Genomic DNA, 17,317 nt, shown 5'->3' on the forward strand with positions numbered 1-17,317 from the left:
CATAAAGTTGAATTTATCAATCTTTTATGGTTTATTACTTTTTTCTGTCTTGCTTAAAAAGTCCTTCTCTAGTCTCAAGATCACAGAAATATTTTCCTATGTTGTCTTCTAAGTTTTATGGCTTAGTCTTTCATCTCATTGAACTATGTGTGAGTTGAGTCTTTTTTTTTTTTTTGGTAAAAATAAAAGCTAAATATGGCTAATCAATTGTTCCAGCATCATTTATTGAAATGTCTTCCTTTCTGCAATATCTACAATGCCACCCTTAATATTTATCATGTAGTAAGTTTTCATATGGTAGGTTTTCTATTTAGTTCTCTTTATATATATGTGTTTTCAGGAACTGGTATCATATTTCTTAGTTACTGGAGCTTTATAATAATTTTTGGTATTTGACAAGGCAGTCCCCATCCCACCCAACTTTGTTCTCCACTGGTGTCTTACCTATTCTTGTTCCTTTATTTTTCTATGTAAATGAAGGACTCAACTTGCCAAATTCTAAAAACACATATACAAATAACTAAAACTTTCTGAGATTGTTATGCTTATTGAATTGATGCTATAACTTTGGAAAAATGTGATAACTGCAATATTGAGACTTACAGTTTAAGAACATGGAATCTCTTCTCACTTAGATATCATAACTTTCTTTTTTTTAAGATTTTATTTGGGGGCGCCTGAGTGGCTCAGTCGGTTAAGCCACTGCCTTCTGCTCAGGTCATGATCCTGGGGTCCTGGGATCGAGCCCCACGTCCAGCTCCCTGCTCAGTGGAGAGCCTGCTTCTCCCTGTCCCTCTGCCTGCCACTCTGCCTACTTGTGCTCTCTCTCTATCTCTCTGTCAAATAAATAAATAAAATCTTAAAAAAAAAGATTTTATTTATTTATGTGAGAGAGCTAGAGAGTGAGTGAGTGAGAAAGAGAAAGAGAGAGCATGAGCAGGGGGAGGCAGAGGGAGAAGCAGACTCCCTGCTGAGCAAGCATGGGGCTGGATCCCAGGTCCCTGAGATCAGGCCCCAAGCCAAAGGCAAATGCTTAACCGACTGAGCCACCCAGGCACCCCTAAATATCATAACATTCTATTTTTTTAATTTTATTTTTTTATTATGTCAATCACCATACATCATTAGTTTTTGATGTAGTGTTCCATGATTCATTGTTTGCATATAACACCCAGTGCTCCATTCAATAATGCCTTCTTTAATACCCATCACCAAGCTAACCCATCCCCCCACCCCCCTCCCCTCTAGAACCCTCAGTTTGTTTGTCAGAGTCCATAGTTTCTCATGGTTCGTCTCCCCCTCCGATTTCCCCCCTTCATTTTTCCCTTCCTGCTATCTTCTTCTTCTTTTTTTTTTTTTTAACATATAATGTATTATTTGTCTCAGAGGTACAGGTCTATGACTCAACAGTCTTACACAATTCACAGTGCTCACCATAGCACATACCCTACCCAATGTCTATCACCCAGCCACCCCAGCCCTCCCACCCCCCACCACTCCAGCAACCCTGTTTCCTGAGATTAAGAATTCCTCATATCAGTGAGGTCATATGATACATGCCTTTCTCTGATTGACTTATTTCGCTCAGCATAACACCCTCCAGTTCCATCTACATCGTTGAAGTTGGCAAGATTTCATTCCTTTTGATGGCTGCATAATATTCCATTGTATATATATATATACCACTTCTTCTTTATCCATTCATCTGTCGATGGACGTCTTGGCTCTTTCCACAGTTTGGCTATTGTGGACATTGCTGCTATATACATTGGGGTGCACGTACCCCTTCGGATCCTTACATTTGTATCTTTGGGGTAAATACCCAGTAGTGCCATTGCTTGGTCTTAGGGTAGCTCTATTTTCAACTTTTTGAGGAACCTCCATACTGTTTTCCAGAGTGGCTGCACAAGCTTGCATTCCCACCAACAGTGTAGGAGGGTTCCCCTTTCTCCACATCCCCCCCAACATCTGTGGTTTCCTGACTTGTTAATTTTAGCCATTCTGACTGGAGTGAGGTGGTATCTCATTGAGGTTTTGATTTGGATTTCCCTGATGCAGAGTGATGTTGAGCACTTTTTCATGTGTCTGTTGGCTATTTGGATGTCTTCTTTCGAAAAATGTCTGTTCATGTCTTCTGCCCATTTCTTGATTAGATCATTTGTTCTTTGGGGGTTGAGTTTGATATGTTCTTTATAGATTTTGGATACTAGCGCTTTATCTGATATGACATTTGCAAATATCTTCTCCCATTCTGTCAGTTGTCTTTTGGTTTTGTTGACTGTTTCTTTTGCTGTGCAAAAGCTTCTTATCTCGATGAAACCCCAATAGTTCATTTTTGCCCTTGCTTCCCTTGCCTTCAGCGATGTTTCTACAAAGAAGTTACTGTGGCTGAGGTCGAAGAGGTTGCTGCCGTGTTCTCCTCAAGGATTTTGATGGATTCCTGTTTCACATTAAGGTCTTTCATCCATTTTGAGTCTGTTTTTGGCGGAAAGCTCTCAGTTTTTCCCCATTGAGAATGATATTCGCTGTGGGTTTTTCATAGATGGCTTTTATGATATTGAGGTATGTACCTTCTATCCCTATACTCTGAAGAGTTTTGATTAAGAAAGGATGCTGTACTTTGTCAAATGCTTTTTCTGTATCTATTGAGAGGATCATATGGTTCTTGTTCTTTCTTTTATTAATGTATTGTATCACATTGATTGATTTGCAGATGTTGAACCAACCTTGCAGCCCAGGGATAAATCCCACTTGGTCGTGGTGAATAATCCTTTTAATATACTGCTGGATCCTATTGGCTAGTATTTTGGTGAGAATTTTTGCATCCATGTTCATCAAGGATATTGGTCTGTAATTCTCCTCTTTGATGGGGTCTTTGGTTTTGGGATAAAGGTAATGGTGGCCTCATAAAACGAGTTTGGAAGTTTTCCTTCCATTTCTACTTTTTGGAACAGTTTCAGAAGAATAGGCTTTAATTCTTCTTTAAATGTTCGGTAAAATTCCCCTGGGAAACCATCTGGCCCTGGGCGCTTGTTTTTTGGGAGATTTTTGGTGACTGCTTCAATTTCCTTAGTGGTTATAGGTCTGGTCAGGTTTTCTATTTCTTCCTGGTTCAGTTTTGGTAGTTGATACATCTCTAGGAATGCATCCATTTCTTCCAGATTATCTAATTTGCTGGCATAGAGTTGCTCATAATATGTTCTTATAATTGTTGGTATTTCTTTGGTGTTGGTTGTGATCTCTCCTCTTTCATTCATGATTCTATTTATTTGGGTCATTATTCTTTTCTTTTTGATAAGTCTGGCAAGGGGTTTATCAATCTGTCAATTCTTTCAAAGAACCAGCTCCTAGTTTCATTGATCTGTTCTACTGTTCTTATGGTTTCTATTTCATTGATTTCTGCTCTGCTCTTTATGATTTCTCTTCTCCTGCTGGGTTTAGCTTTATTTGTTGTTCTTTCTCCAGCTCCTTTAGGTGTAGGGTTAGATTGTGTATTTGAGAACTTTTTGTTTCTTGAGAAAGGCTTGTATTGCTATATACTTTCCTCTTAGGACCACCTTTGCTGCATTCCAAAGATTTTGAACAGTTGTGTTTTCATTTTCATTTGTTTCCATGAATTTTTTTAACTCTCCATTAATTTCCTGGTTGACCCATTCATTCTTTAGTAGGATGCTCTTTAGCCTCCATGTATTTGAGTTCTTTCCGACTTTCCTCCTGTGATTGAGTTCTAGTTTCAAAGCATTGTGGTCTGAAAATATGCAGGGAATGATCCCAATCTTATAGTACCAGCTGAGACCTGATTTGTGACCTAGGATATGATCTATTCTGTAAATTTGTTCCATGGGCACTAGAGAAGAATGTGTATTCTGTTGTTTTGGGGTGGAATGTTCTGAATATATCTGTGAAGTCCATTTGGTCCAGTGTGTCATTTAAAGTCTTTATTTCCTTGTTGATCTTTTGCTTAGATGATCTGTCCATTTCAGTGAGGGGGGTGTTAAAGTCCCCCACTATTATTGTATTGTTGTCGATGTGTTTCTTTGCTTTTGTTATTAATTGGCTTATATAATTGTCTGCTCCCATGTTAGGGGCATAGATATTTAGACTTGTTAGATCTTCTTGTTGGATAGACCCTTTAAGTAGGATATAGTGTCCTTCCTCATCTCTTATTACAGTCTTTGGTTTAAAATCTAATTTGTCTGATATAAGGATTGCCACCCCAGCTTTCTTTTGGTGTCCATTAGCATGGTAAATGGTTTTCCACCCCCTCACTTTCATTCTGGGGGTGTCTTTGGGTCTAAGATGAGTCCCTTGCAGACAGCATATTGATGGGTCTTGTTATTTTATCCAATCTGATACCCTGTGTCTTTTGATTGGGGAATTTAGCCCATTTAAATTCAGGGTAACTATTGAAAGATATGAATTTTGTGCCAATGTATTGCCTGTAAGGTGACTGTTACTGTATATTGTCTGTGTTCCTTTCTGGTCTATGTTACTTTTAGCCTCTCTCTTTGCTTAGAGGACCCCTTTCAATATTTCTTTTTTTTTTTTTTTAAGATTTTATTTATTTATTTGAGAGGGAGAGAAGAGAGAGAGCAAGTACATGAGAGGGGGAGGGTCAGAGGCAGAAGCAGACTCCCTGCTGAGCAGGGAGCCCGATGCGGGACTCGATCCAGGGACTCCCGGATCATGACCTGAGCTGAAGGCAGTGGCTTAACCAACTGAGCCACCCAGGCACCCCTACCCTTTCAATATTTCTTGCAGGGCTGGTTTCGTGTTTTCAAATTCCTTTAGTTTTTATTGGTCCTGGAAGCTTTTTATCTCTCCTTCTATTTTCAATGAGAGCCTAGCTGGATATAATATTCTTAGCTGCATATTTTTCTCATTTAGTGCTCTGACTATATCATGCCAGTCCTTTCTGGCCTGTCAGGTCTCTGTGGATAGGTCTGTTGCCATTCTAATGTTTCTACCATTGTAGGCTACACATCTCTTCTCCCGAGCTGCTTTCAGGATTTTCTCTTTGTCTCTGAGACTTGTAAGTTTTACTATTAGATGTCAGGGTGTTGACCTATTTATATCGATTTTGAGGGAGGGTTCTCTGGATTTTGATGCCTGTTTCCTTCCCCAAATTAGGGAAGTTCTCTGCTATAATTTGCTCCAATATATTTTCTGCCCCTCTCTCTCTTTCTTCTTCTTCTGGGATCCCAATTATTCTAATATTGTTTCATCTTATGGTATCACTTATCTCTCAAATTCTGCCCTCATAATCCAGTAGCTGTTTATCTCTCTTTTTCTCAGCTTCTTTATTTTCCATCATTTGGTCTTCTATATCACTGATTCTCTCTTCTGACTCATTTATCCTAGCAGGTAGAACCTCCATTTTTGATTGACCTCATTAATAGCTTTTTTGATTTGGACTTGATTAGATTTTAGTTCTTTTATTTCTCCAGAAAGGGTTTCTCTAATATCTTCCATACTTTTTCCAAGCCCGGCTAGTACCTTTAAAATCATCATTCTGAACTCTAGTTCTGACATCTTACTAATGTCTATATTGATTAGGTCCCTGGCAGTCAGTACTGCTTCTTGTTCTTTTTTTTGAGGTGAGTTTTTCCATCTTGTCATTTTGTCCAGAGGAGAATAGATGAATGAGAGAACAAAATGCTAACAGGGTTAACAATGACCCCAGAAAAATATACACTAAACAAATCAGAAGAGACCTGAAACCAGGGGAAAGAAAGGGAAAGAAAGAAAAAAGAGAAAAAAAAAGGAAAAGGAAAAGGTAAAAAACAAACAAACAAAAAAACAGAATATGATCAAATATGATCAGGCTGGTGCATAGATCAGTGCCACACACTAGATTTTGAGTGTATTTTGGTCTGTTAGAAGAAAGTGCCCCCAAAAATTTTAAAGAAAGAAAAACTTATGTATGTACAAAAATAAGGGTATATACGATGAAGGGATGGAATATGACTGTAAAGATGAAAATTATAAAAGATTTTATAAAAGGAATTGATAAGAAGTTGGTTGAAAAAAGAAAGAAGAGGATTTAAAAAAAAAAGGGAGAGAATGTGATCATGCTGTAGACTAGAACAAAACCATACACTAGAGATTTAGGGTAAATTTTGGTCTGTTAGAAGAAACTATCCCAAAGTTTTAAAGAGAGAAAAACATATATATATATATATGTATATATATACCAAAAATAAGGTTAACTACTATGAAGGGATAGAATATGACTTTACAAATGAAAAATAAAAAAGATTTTTTTTAGAAGATTTTATTTATTTATTTGAGAGAGAGAAAATGGGAGCATGAGAGGGAGGAGGGTCAAAGGGAGAAGCAGACCCCCTGCCGAGCAGGGAGCCTGATGCGGGACTCGATCCTGGGACTCCAGGATCATGACCTGAGCGGAAGGCAGTCGCTTAACCAACTGAGCCACCCAGGCGCCCCAAATAAAAAAGATTTTTAAAAAGGGATTGATAAGGTGTTGGTTGAAAAAGGGAAAAAGAAAAATTAAAAAAAAAAAAGTTAACTTTGAAAGACTAAAGAATCAGGGGGAAAAAGGCCATGAATTCTATGTGCAGTCTTCCCCTAGTGCTGGAGTTCTGCCGTTTTCATTGATCAGTAAACTTGGTCTTGGCAGGCTGTTCTTGCTGATCTTTTGGGGAGGCACCTGTTGCCATGGTTCCCAAATGTCTTTGCTGGAGGCAGAATTGCCCTGCCCTTGCCGGGGGTCGGGCTAAGTAATCTGCTCAGGTTTGCTCTCGGGAGCTTTTGTTCCCTGCAAGCTTTCCGTACAGATTTGGAGGCCAAGAGTGAAATGGCGGCCTCCCAATCTCCGCCCCAGAGGAGCCGAGAACTCAGGGCCCTGCTCCTCAGTGAGCCCCCAGAGAAAAGCAGTCAGTCATTCCCATCTCCCCGGTCTCTGGCCACACTCCACGTTCACCCAGCCTGTGACCGAGCATCTCTATCTCTGGCACCCGACCCTGTGTGGAGTCTCCAAACCCAGCAGATCCCTGCGGTGCACTCCCGCGCGGCTCCTCCCGTGGGAGGAAGGGGAGTCTCCCCAGGTCTGCCGCTTGTTGGGTCCCTGCTGGAGGAGCAGTGGCCCGACTGTGCCGCAGATCACAGTTTATGGCAACCCCGAGCTGAGAGCCCACTCCTCGGCTCCGTCTCTGCAGCCGGCTTCCCCGCTCTGATACCTGAGAGCTCTGCTGCACTCAGGCACCCACAGGTTTCCTGTGACCCCGAGCTCCTGAGACCACACTGTCCCAGCGAGGGTTCCACCCCCCTCTTAGCCACTGGAGTGACGTCCCTCAGCGGAGCCAACTTCTAAAACTTGCGATTTTGTGCTCCACTGCTCTATTACTTGCCAGAAGAGGCCGACAGAGGCCCCCTCCCCCACCGCCTATCTTCCGAATATCGCCTCGGATTCACTTCTCCGCACAACGCACCTTCCAGAAAGTGGTTGCTTTTCTGTTCAGATAGTTGTTGCTATTCTTTTCTTCGATCTCCTGTTGAGTTCGTAGGTGTTCAGAATGGTTTGATCCCTATCTAGCTGAATTCCTGAGAGGAGACGAAATCCAGGTCTCCTACTCCTCCACCATCTTGCTCCTCCCTCCAAATATCATAACTTTCTTTTTTTTTAAGATTTTTTTTAAAGATTTTATTTATTTATTTGAGAGAGAGAGAGAATGAAAGAGAGCACATGAGAGGGGGAGGGTCAGAGGGAGAAGCAGACTCCCTGCCGAGCAGGGAGCCCGATGCGGGACTCGATCCAGGGATTCCAGGATCATGACCTGAGCTGAAGGCAGTCGCTTAACCAACTGAGCCACCCAGGCGCCCAAGATTTTTTTTTTTAAGATTATTTATTTATTTATTTGACAGAGAGAGACACAGCGAGAGAGGGAACACAAGCAGGGGGATGGGGGAGGGAGAAGCAGGCTTCCCGCAGAGCAGGGAGCCCGAAGCAAGGCCCTATCCCAGGACCCTGGGATCATGACCTGAGCTGAAGGCAGACGCTTAATGACTGAGCCACCCAGGCACCTCTAAATAACATAACTTTCAATAAGTTATTATGACTCTTTCCAAAAGGCTTCCATATATTTTTAAAGATTTTATTTATTTATTTGACAGAGAGAAAGCAAGAGAGCACAAGCAGGTGTTGCAGTAGAGGGAGAGGGAGAAGCAGACTCCCCTCTGAGCAAGGAATGTGCTGTGAGGCTCAATCCCAGAACCCTGGGATCATGATCCGAGCCAAAGGCAGACACTTAACCAACTGAGTCACCCAGATTTCCATATTTTTATTAGATTTTTTCCTAAGTTTTCTATTATTTTTGTTGCTATTATCAAGCATTTTAATATTTTATTACCCTTTGTGGTTTATGCATTAAAATAACTTTCTGTTTATTGCTTTGTATATAGCTTTTTAATTGATATTCTTTGAGTTTTTAATATAGACAGTTTTATTTTTACCTATACAATTTTTAAACCTTTAATTTTTCTCATGTTTTCCTAAACTTAGACTTTTATTAAAATGCTAAATCAAAGGGCCAATAGCTGTCATTCTTGTCTTTTTGCCCCTCTAATTCATCTTTTTGCTTGTTACAGATTTTCTTTTGCAGATCCTATCTATGAGGATAAAGACATTTCCTTGTGTTGCTTGTTTGCTAAGTTTCTGTTTTTAATCATAGATGTTCAATTTTATCAAACAACTGATCTTCATTGAGAAAATGTGATTTTTCCCATTTTAAACTGTTGTTATGGAGCATTGTGTTAGGAAATGTTTCTATCTTTAAACCACACTTGTCCCTGGAGTAATTCCACCTTGGTCATAAAATATTATGATTCTTATATAATGCTTGACTCTGAATTTTTATTTGGGATTTTTTATTTGGGATTAAGGGGTGTTTCCATGATCTCTGTAATCTGGAATATTTTGTGTGAGAACAGACTGATTATTGATTATAAGTAGATTTTATTAGCAAAATCATCTGAATGTGTGTTTTTTATGGGAAAGTTTTACTATTGATTTTCTTTAATGGTTGTTGGATTATGCAGGTTTTCTATTTCTATTTCTTCTTCTTTTTTTTTTAGGATTTTATTTATTTATTTGACAGAGAGAGAGATAGCTAGAGCAGGAACACAAGCAGGGGGAGTGGGAGAGGCAGAGGCAGGCTTCCTGCCGAGCAGGGAGCCTGATGTGGGACTCGATCCCAGGACCCCTGGATCATGACCTGAGCCGAAGGCAGACGCTTAATGACTAAGCCACCCAGGCGCCCTATTTCTATTTCTTCTTAAGTGAGTTTTGATAAAATGTATTTTTTCTAAGAGTTTAATGATTTTGTTTTACATTTTATTTGCACAACCCTATTCTAATCATCATCATCTCAGATTATATGTAATAAAATTACAAAATGCCTATACAGCATTTACTATATGCTGTGTTGTTCTTCTTAACATATATTTTGTATTTAATCCAGATGTCATTCATTGAGATAGATTCTATTATTTTCCCCTTTTTTACTGATGGTGAAATTGAAGCAAAGACAATTAATTAACTTGACTGGGATCATACATGAATAAGTTGTGGAGCTTGGATATAAACACACCCAAACCTGTGGCACCTGGGTGGCTCAGTCAGTTAAGCATCTGCCTTCAGCTCAGGTCCTGATCCCGGGATCCTGGGATCGAGTCCCACATCGGGCTCCCTGCTCGGCAGGAAGCCTGCTTCTCCTTCTCACTCTGCCTGTCCCCCGTATCCTCTGGCTTGTGTTCTCTCTCTCTCTCTCTGAAATAAATAAATAAAATCTTTTAAAATAAAAAAGATAAACATACCCAATCTGGCTATGAAATTTGGATTTGTAAGTGTATAAACTACATTGGCTTTTACTCTCTACATCCACAGCTGTGGTCATGTCCTCTTTTCCTTTCCTAAAATCATTTATTTACACATTTATCCTTTATGTCTTGATCACTCTTACCAGAGGTTTGTCTATATTATTAGATTTTTTTAGCATCTACATTTGCTTTTTAGCATCCTTTTCATTGTACATTAGCTTTAATTAATTTAACTAACTTGTTTTATCTTTTTAATTTCTTTCCTCCTCTCCTAGTTGATATAGATTTTATATTCCTGATTCAGAGTTCAACAGTGGAGGGGGGACCAATAGTTTTTCTATCTAATTTCAGGAATACAAGCTCATGATAGGTATGGATAATCCAGTTATTTCTGCTCTATTCCAAGGTTTCTCAATCCTGGCACTATTGACATTTTGCATCAGATAATTGTTGAAGAATTTTCATGCATTACAGGATGTTTAGCATCATCTCTAGTCTCTGCTCACTAGATGTGACTCCCCAACCTGTGACAAGCAATGTCTCCAAACATTGTCAAATGCGAAGGTGGAGGAGGGCAGCAAAATTTCCCCTAGTTGAGAACTGCTGCACAGAAAAAAATACGAAAATTCCCAATTTTGTAAATTAAAATGGAAAATCAACTTAATGTGAACATGTGGAATCATCCCTAAACATAAGGTCTTTTGGATTAGAGCAGTAATTCTTAATTGGGCATTTTAGAAAAAAATAAGGAATGGTTATATCAAATAAATAGTGAGTTTTATTTTTAAATAAAAAATACCAAGATATTTTAAATGCTTTTTAAATTAAAAAAGTTAATGATGTTGCCATTGAATTTTGTATCTGCCAATAGAAATGTTTTAAGGCTCATCTAGAAAACAGAAAATAAGATATAGCAAGAAAGATTTATACCTTATGTATTTTTCCTTGTATACCTCAATCACTATAAAAATCAGAGTAGTTCATAGGTTCTTTGCACATAAATAGTTAAATATTCTTTCCATTTTATAGTACTCTAAAATTGGCACAAAAAGGTATTTTTAAGAATGTGCATCATGCATTTATCAACCAAGTAGAAACCTCAAGAGAAAAAGATATTTGGCAACCCGGTTCTGAAAGGCATTTCATTAATTTTACAAGTTGGGTGGAAGGAAATTAGTGTACTCCCACAAAGGGAGCTGCTAAAGAAAATATAGTTTTTACCAGATTGTATTCTCCCCCTCTGAATCACAGTTAAACAAGTAAGTTCCCATGGAGAATGCGAGGACACATACTGTGATGTTTCACGACCCATTCTTTTTTCTAATAAATATAAAACTGAAGTCCTGCCTCCCTAAAAACTACTGGGTGATTTTACGACATTTTCTTAACTCTTTGAGTATTTTATACGTTAGTAAAAGTTACCCTCACTTGAAGAGAAACCCACAAAATGGCACTGAGAGGGACTAGTGAGGAGCGTTTCAGTATGAATAACGGCGGTTGTGCATTGCAGTGAATTCCTCATGCAAACTCAGTGATTTACTCCGAAAAACTGTTAACTGGATGGGGACTAATAAAGTACTACCTAGCTGATGCCCATCAGCTTTGATAGATGAAAGTATAAAAATCGTTTCTAAATGACAGATTCTGAATATATGAATGACTGGTATTTCTGAAATCCTTAAAATGCTTAAAGATAATATCTTCTTTTACAAAGCTTAAGCATTTTTCTAAAATCTTAGACGCAAAAATGGGGCACGTGGGTGGCTCAGTCATTAAGTGTCTGCCTTCAGCTCAGGTCATGATCCCAGGCTCCTGGGATCAAGCCCCGCATGGAGCCCCGCATGGAGCCCCGCATTGGGCTCCCTGCTCCTCAGGAAGCCTGCTTCTCCCTCTCCCACTCCCTCTTGTGTTCCCTCTCTCTGTCAAATAAATAAATAAATCTTTAAAAAAATAAAATAAAATAAAATCTTAGACACAAACAAATTTGGAAGGATTTATGTACGCAAACACACACGCAAGACATCGTCTTACAAACAAAGGAACTGCCGTCCCTTATTGAGCAGCAGAAATTCTATTATAACATATGTTCTTATTTCCTCATGAGTTGTCTGCCTCACCAGGTCCTCCTTTGTAGTATTCGTGTGCTTGGCAAAAGTTTTGTTTAAATAGAGGAAAAGTATAAATTTCACTGCCATTTCTCTCCACGTTATCTTAAATTCCTTTTTAGTAGTTACTGAAACTAAAATACAGTTTTATTATATGCCCAGATTTGTAAAGGCAAACAAAAAATATATTCAGTATAAGCACATGCTTTCTAAGATTAATAAGCAATTAATGAATAGTCCACAGTTTTCTAAAAGATTGAGCTACCTAAATCTGTTTAAAAAATTTTGACAACTTCTCACACATACGTTGTCGCTTTTTTTTTTTTCCAACTAGCTTTTAAGGCCCACCAATATATAACTGCAATCTACCTTCTCAATGTTATCTCTCAATGCTCACTTTAGACATTCTAGCAAAAGCAAAGTGCTATGTACTTCTTGTATAGTCCCCTTGTCTTTGCTCAGCCATTTCCCCCGGTTGAGATGTCTCTTCCCTGTGTCTGTGTTTCTAACTTCTACTCATTGTTCAAGGCTAAACTCAGATACTATCTCAGTCTTAAAGCTTTTCCCAATCCTTCTAGATAGAAAAAATCCCTTTGTTCATCTTAACTTCCATAATCCTTTATATGCCATCTCATTTTTGCATAGTTATTTACAGATGTTTTTCCTCACTTGCAAGATTATAAGTGTTGAAGGATAGGGGCTGTGTTTAATTAAATTTTCTATCATCTGAAGGGCAAATGATAAGTCTATAACAAATACCCATTACTGATGGAAGAACAGAGAGATAGATGCCTAAGTGGTTTACCTTAATGATAACATGACACAAAACAAAAATCCAGGAGAGATGCTGAGGAGCTACTAATATAGTTTACTGTAACAGGAATCTTTTAGATCCTTAGCAGCAATAATTCCAAATTCAGTAATTTGCAAGACATATGACTTTGAAATCAGAGCTGTTGACTGAAGGTTCACAAACGCAATGATGAGTTTTGCAGTGAGGAGATACTTTTTTTTTTTCCTCCCACATTAAGTGCACCCTTACCAGCTGTTATGCCTGATCCTGCCACCATTTCTGCCAAAAACAACAATTTCCATCAGTCCCCTGCTTCTCAGCTGTGCCACTCCAAGACAGTGTTTGCTCCTCATTAAAAATCTGCAAAACCAACTGAGAGTCAACCCACCACCCAGGCAGCCCAAACCAAACTGGGGAGGAGAGACACGAAATCCGATCTTGGTGCCTCACACCACCGAGAGGGTGTGCTACTGCATTCCACACGAGCTGCAAGCAATGCAGAAGCCCTGCTGGGCGTCCTGTTGGGAGGCCGTGATGGCAATCAGACCATGTGGTCATGAGGGCACGTGCTGCTGTTACAAGGTCGCTGCAAAGCAAATAAACCACAAAATTAATCAGTTGCAGGTTGTGGAGACCACGCTACTGAAGAGGCACTTTTGCCACCTCACCCATGTCAATTGGACCCATGGTTCTGGTCTATATCCAAAGAACAAGCAAGGTTTTATAACCAGATGGGGCTCTAAACAAAGCAATTGGCCACGGATGCTGGGTTACTGGCCTTCCTGGTGGTCTGTGGCGACATGGAAAGACCCAAGACGTGAAGTTAAAGCACTCCAGATTGTGTGAGAAGGGACAATGTTTCGATATTATTAGAGCTCCCGGCGAATTCGCCAGATTTTGTGATTCTGTACCTCTTCTACCCATACCCGAGAGATCCGGTTATCACTGAGGTCCTTTCATGCTCTGAGCTAGCTGCTATTCAAAAAGAGAAGTATCAGCAATCTCAGAGTGCATTGTGATTCTAAAACATCTCTGCCTAAACGATACATTCCCCTCACAGTATATATTCCTTTAACCATATATATCACCTTATGATTTTGGGCTCAGAAATTACCAGTCCCTTCAAGGTTCAAACACTACAGGTGTTTAAAACTACTTACTATAATTACTTCTTCGGTTAAACATGACAGATCTGACTTTCTTCTTTAAAAATACAAGAGAGTAAATCAGAGATTTTCTTTTCTACAAAATACTTTGACTGTGGGAAATTTGCACACATTGGCAAAAACTTTCCATGTAGTTAAATGGCAAAGACAAGAAATTCAATCGCAGATATTTATTTTATGAGATTAGGGGTTACACTGAAGGAAAAAAAAAACTGAATAAGGCCAAGAAAATAATGAAATCTTTTGTCATAACAGCCATCTAAACATTTGTATTATATGTCAGATTGGAAATGTATCTTGGGATCATACACCTGAGTCTGGTTCATGCACAATGTTCTCAGGGATAATTCAGAGCCATCCAAAGGATGCTCAGACTGTTAAGTGTCAAGATCATTTTATCTGGCTGATTAACAGGCTCTAGATGTGCCAGGTTAACCAGCAGTGTGAGAATATAAATGGGAAATAAGGAGACACTCTACCTGTCAGGTCATTCTGGACCATTAGCTCCCCAGGACATGCTCAGGACGGCTCAACTGTCATTTTAGAATTACACCTTCCCATCTATACTATGAAGAGTCTGGAAAGAGCACTACTTACGAGGGTAAAAAGTAAGAAAATAAAAGTTGTATATTTTAAATGAATATATATCCAAAAATGAAGACAACACAGGGGAAGTACAAGTGGAACAAAATATATCCCATATATAACATATTCTAGCAGGAGTTGAAAGTAATGTTATCTGATGGTAACTTTTCTTCAAGAACATATAGAGTGTGAGAGGTTTAACATACATAAAAATAAGTTAAAACCAGCAGGTATCTAACAATTTCATTTAAAATATTGAAAACGGAGAAGTAAGGCAGCTCAAAGGATTTTAGTCATTTGTACACCTAACATATTTATAATTTTAAAAACATATCTGCAGATGGTAATTTCTGAGATGAGTAACTTGCAAATGCTACTAGCTTATTTCTGTGGTTATATGTCATTATTTTTATTAAATAATATCTAAGTAATATCTTAAAATATAAGTAAAATGTATATTTTCCTTTATAATATAGTATAGAAAATTATGATTTATCTTCATGAGACTTGTCCTTTACCTTGAATATTAAACACACATATATAGAATACATATGAACAGAATTATTTAAATTACTTACATAATATGAATTGCCATATTAGAGAAAATAATTTTAATTTGAATTACTAATACTTGTATTAATGTATGAGTTTTGTATAAAGCATACATTAAAATTTTTAAGTAAAATATTAATGTCACATATAAGTTATATAATAACTTAAATAACCAATCATAACCATCAATCTACTTATGCTATCCTGACAAAATAGAACAATGTAAATATTCCTTAATAATCATCTTAACTTGGGGGCGCCTGGGTGGCTCAGTTGGTTAAGCGACTGCCTTCGGCTCAGGTCATGATCCTGGAGTCCTGGGATCGAGTCCCACGTCGGGCTCCCTGCTCGGCAGGGAGTCTGCTTCTCCCTCTGACCCTCCTCCCTCTCATGCTCTCTGTCTCTCATTCTCTCTCGCGCGAATAAGTAAAAACGTAAAAAATAATAATCATCATCATCATCTTAACTTGGTTATAAACAACCTCTCCCAAATGTTGTTTTTAGAGAAACCGTAAGGTTTTTCTACAAATGACCAAATGTTTTAACAAGATTTAGAAACACTTGTGTTTTCTTCCATAAAGAGATTATTGACTCAGGAAGATAAACCAAATAGTAACATATTTATTAATATAAAGAATTAACATTCTGGTTCATTATTTTGTAACAAAGCAAAATGATACATTATTTTGTAATGAAGGGAAAATAAAAATTTTATGACTACAGTCTGTATTTAAAGCAACATTATAGTCACCTCACTCTTAAACATAATATCACAATTTTAAATTGAATTGAGCTAAATTTTCCTGTTAATTAAGAAGACCTTAAGAATTTTTTAAACCAATGAAAAAAAAAAGGGAGTCACTGCCTCTCTCACATGAAAATGAATTATGTAAACATAGATTATATAGTGTGGGGGAAATATAGGAAGGCTATATCTGCCTTTTCTCAGCTTGCCAGGTCTGCATCTTCTCTATCATCAGCTATATGCACAAGGCACCTTACAAATCATAATAAGATAACAGACAAAATGTCATTTATGATTCATAATTATGTGTTTTACTTTTTGTCTGATATCATCCTTTCTCAGTCATATATGTATGTATATATGAATATATACAGGCATATACACTGCAAATATATATTACGTGTATATAGTATCTGTGACAGAAAGCTAGTTGTATCCATCACCAAGCTTATATTAATGTACATTGCCAAAAGTACTGGGGATATGCAAGTGTGTGTGTGTGTGCCTTTTGGGGAAGTAGTAAGCAAGAACATAGATGTTGATTTTCTCTACGTGGTGAAAGGCTTTTGTAGGAAAATTTTTACATATAAAATCACATCTAGCATTTTGGTCTGATGTTGGGTATCATGAATGACAAAACTAAGATTTTTGGCTAGCCATTTAAATCCTATATTCATATACATATACGTACATACATACGTACTTATATACATACAAACACATGTTTGTTAATTTAAGGAAGAAAGAAGTAAAATGAATCTGAACTAGTTCCACCATCTGCAAGTCACTAGTGAGGAACAGAATGTTTTCATCAGTCATTATGGGTCAGATCTCAATGATTAAAAACCCCAGAGCTTCTCAAGGGTATAATTTCCTGGTTCTCCACCTGCACACTTCCCAGTAGACCTCATCACCCTTGACTCTAACCAAATTCTGGAAAAGCAAGTTAATTCTAATTGAGAAGTAGAGTTAAGCAATACATGCAAAAGGAAATTAGTTATGTTGATAACCAGATAAATTACCACAGGATTTTGGCAAAAATATCAGCAAGCAATGTTTTGTTTTGTTTTTTACTTTGTCTTATATCATCTATTATTAGCTGATTGCAAAAAAAAAATGCTATAGTAAAAAAATAGAAATATTTTCTTGGGATTTTACATCAAATATCATCAATAGACCGATAGTCACATTCCAGTGGTCTGACAAGCTCAATTTGACTTTTGAATATTTTAGAGTCAATAAACCCCCAAATGATTTGGACCAATCACACATCCCTAGTTATTTAAACCCTTGAGCATTTCAAAGGAAATTTAATCTATATGGTCTGATTCATTTACGCATTACTTATCAAAATGGTATTTGCAGGAGTTATCTGATGTTACAAAAGACTTCTTTATAAAAATACTTGAACCTGTACTTTTCAGAAAGAATGCCATTTCAAGATTAAGCTACTCCCCTGCACCTCTAAATGTTTACAATTAGTTCAAAACTCAGAATATTTCTAGTTTCTAGGGGTACTGAATTTTCATCAAAG

General features: G+C 37.9%; 1 long non-coding RNA gene across 1 annotated transcript in view; it reads right to left on the reverse strand.

The window, feature by feature from the left end:
- Positions 1-10,037: 10,037 nt before the first annotated feature.
- The window catches only part of LOC135363630 (uncharacterized), a 605,080-nt gene continuing 597,800 nt past the window's right edge, over positions 10,038-17,317 (reverse strand). Inside the window, exon 6 of the long non-coding RNA XR_010409495.1 lies at positions 10,038-13,321. This is a non-coding gene — a long non-coding RNA (uncharacterized LOC135363630). The remainder of the gene's footprint in view (positions 13,322-17,317) is intronic.

This window comes from Mirounga angustirostris, unplaced genomic scaffold, assembly GCF_029215605.1.
Source record: "Mirounga angustirostris isolate CCGP_5_RB_7025 unplaced genomic scaffold, mMirAng1.0.hap1 SCAF_2, whole genome shotgun sequence".
Lineage (NCBI taxonomy): Eukaryota > Metazoa > Chordata > Mammalia > Carnivora > Phocidae > Mirounga > Mirounga angustirostris.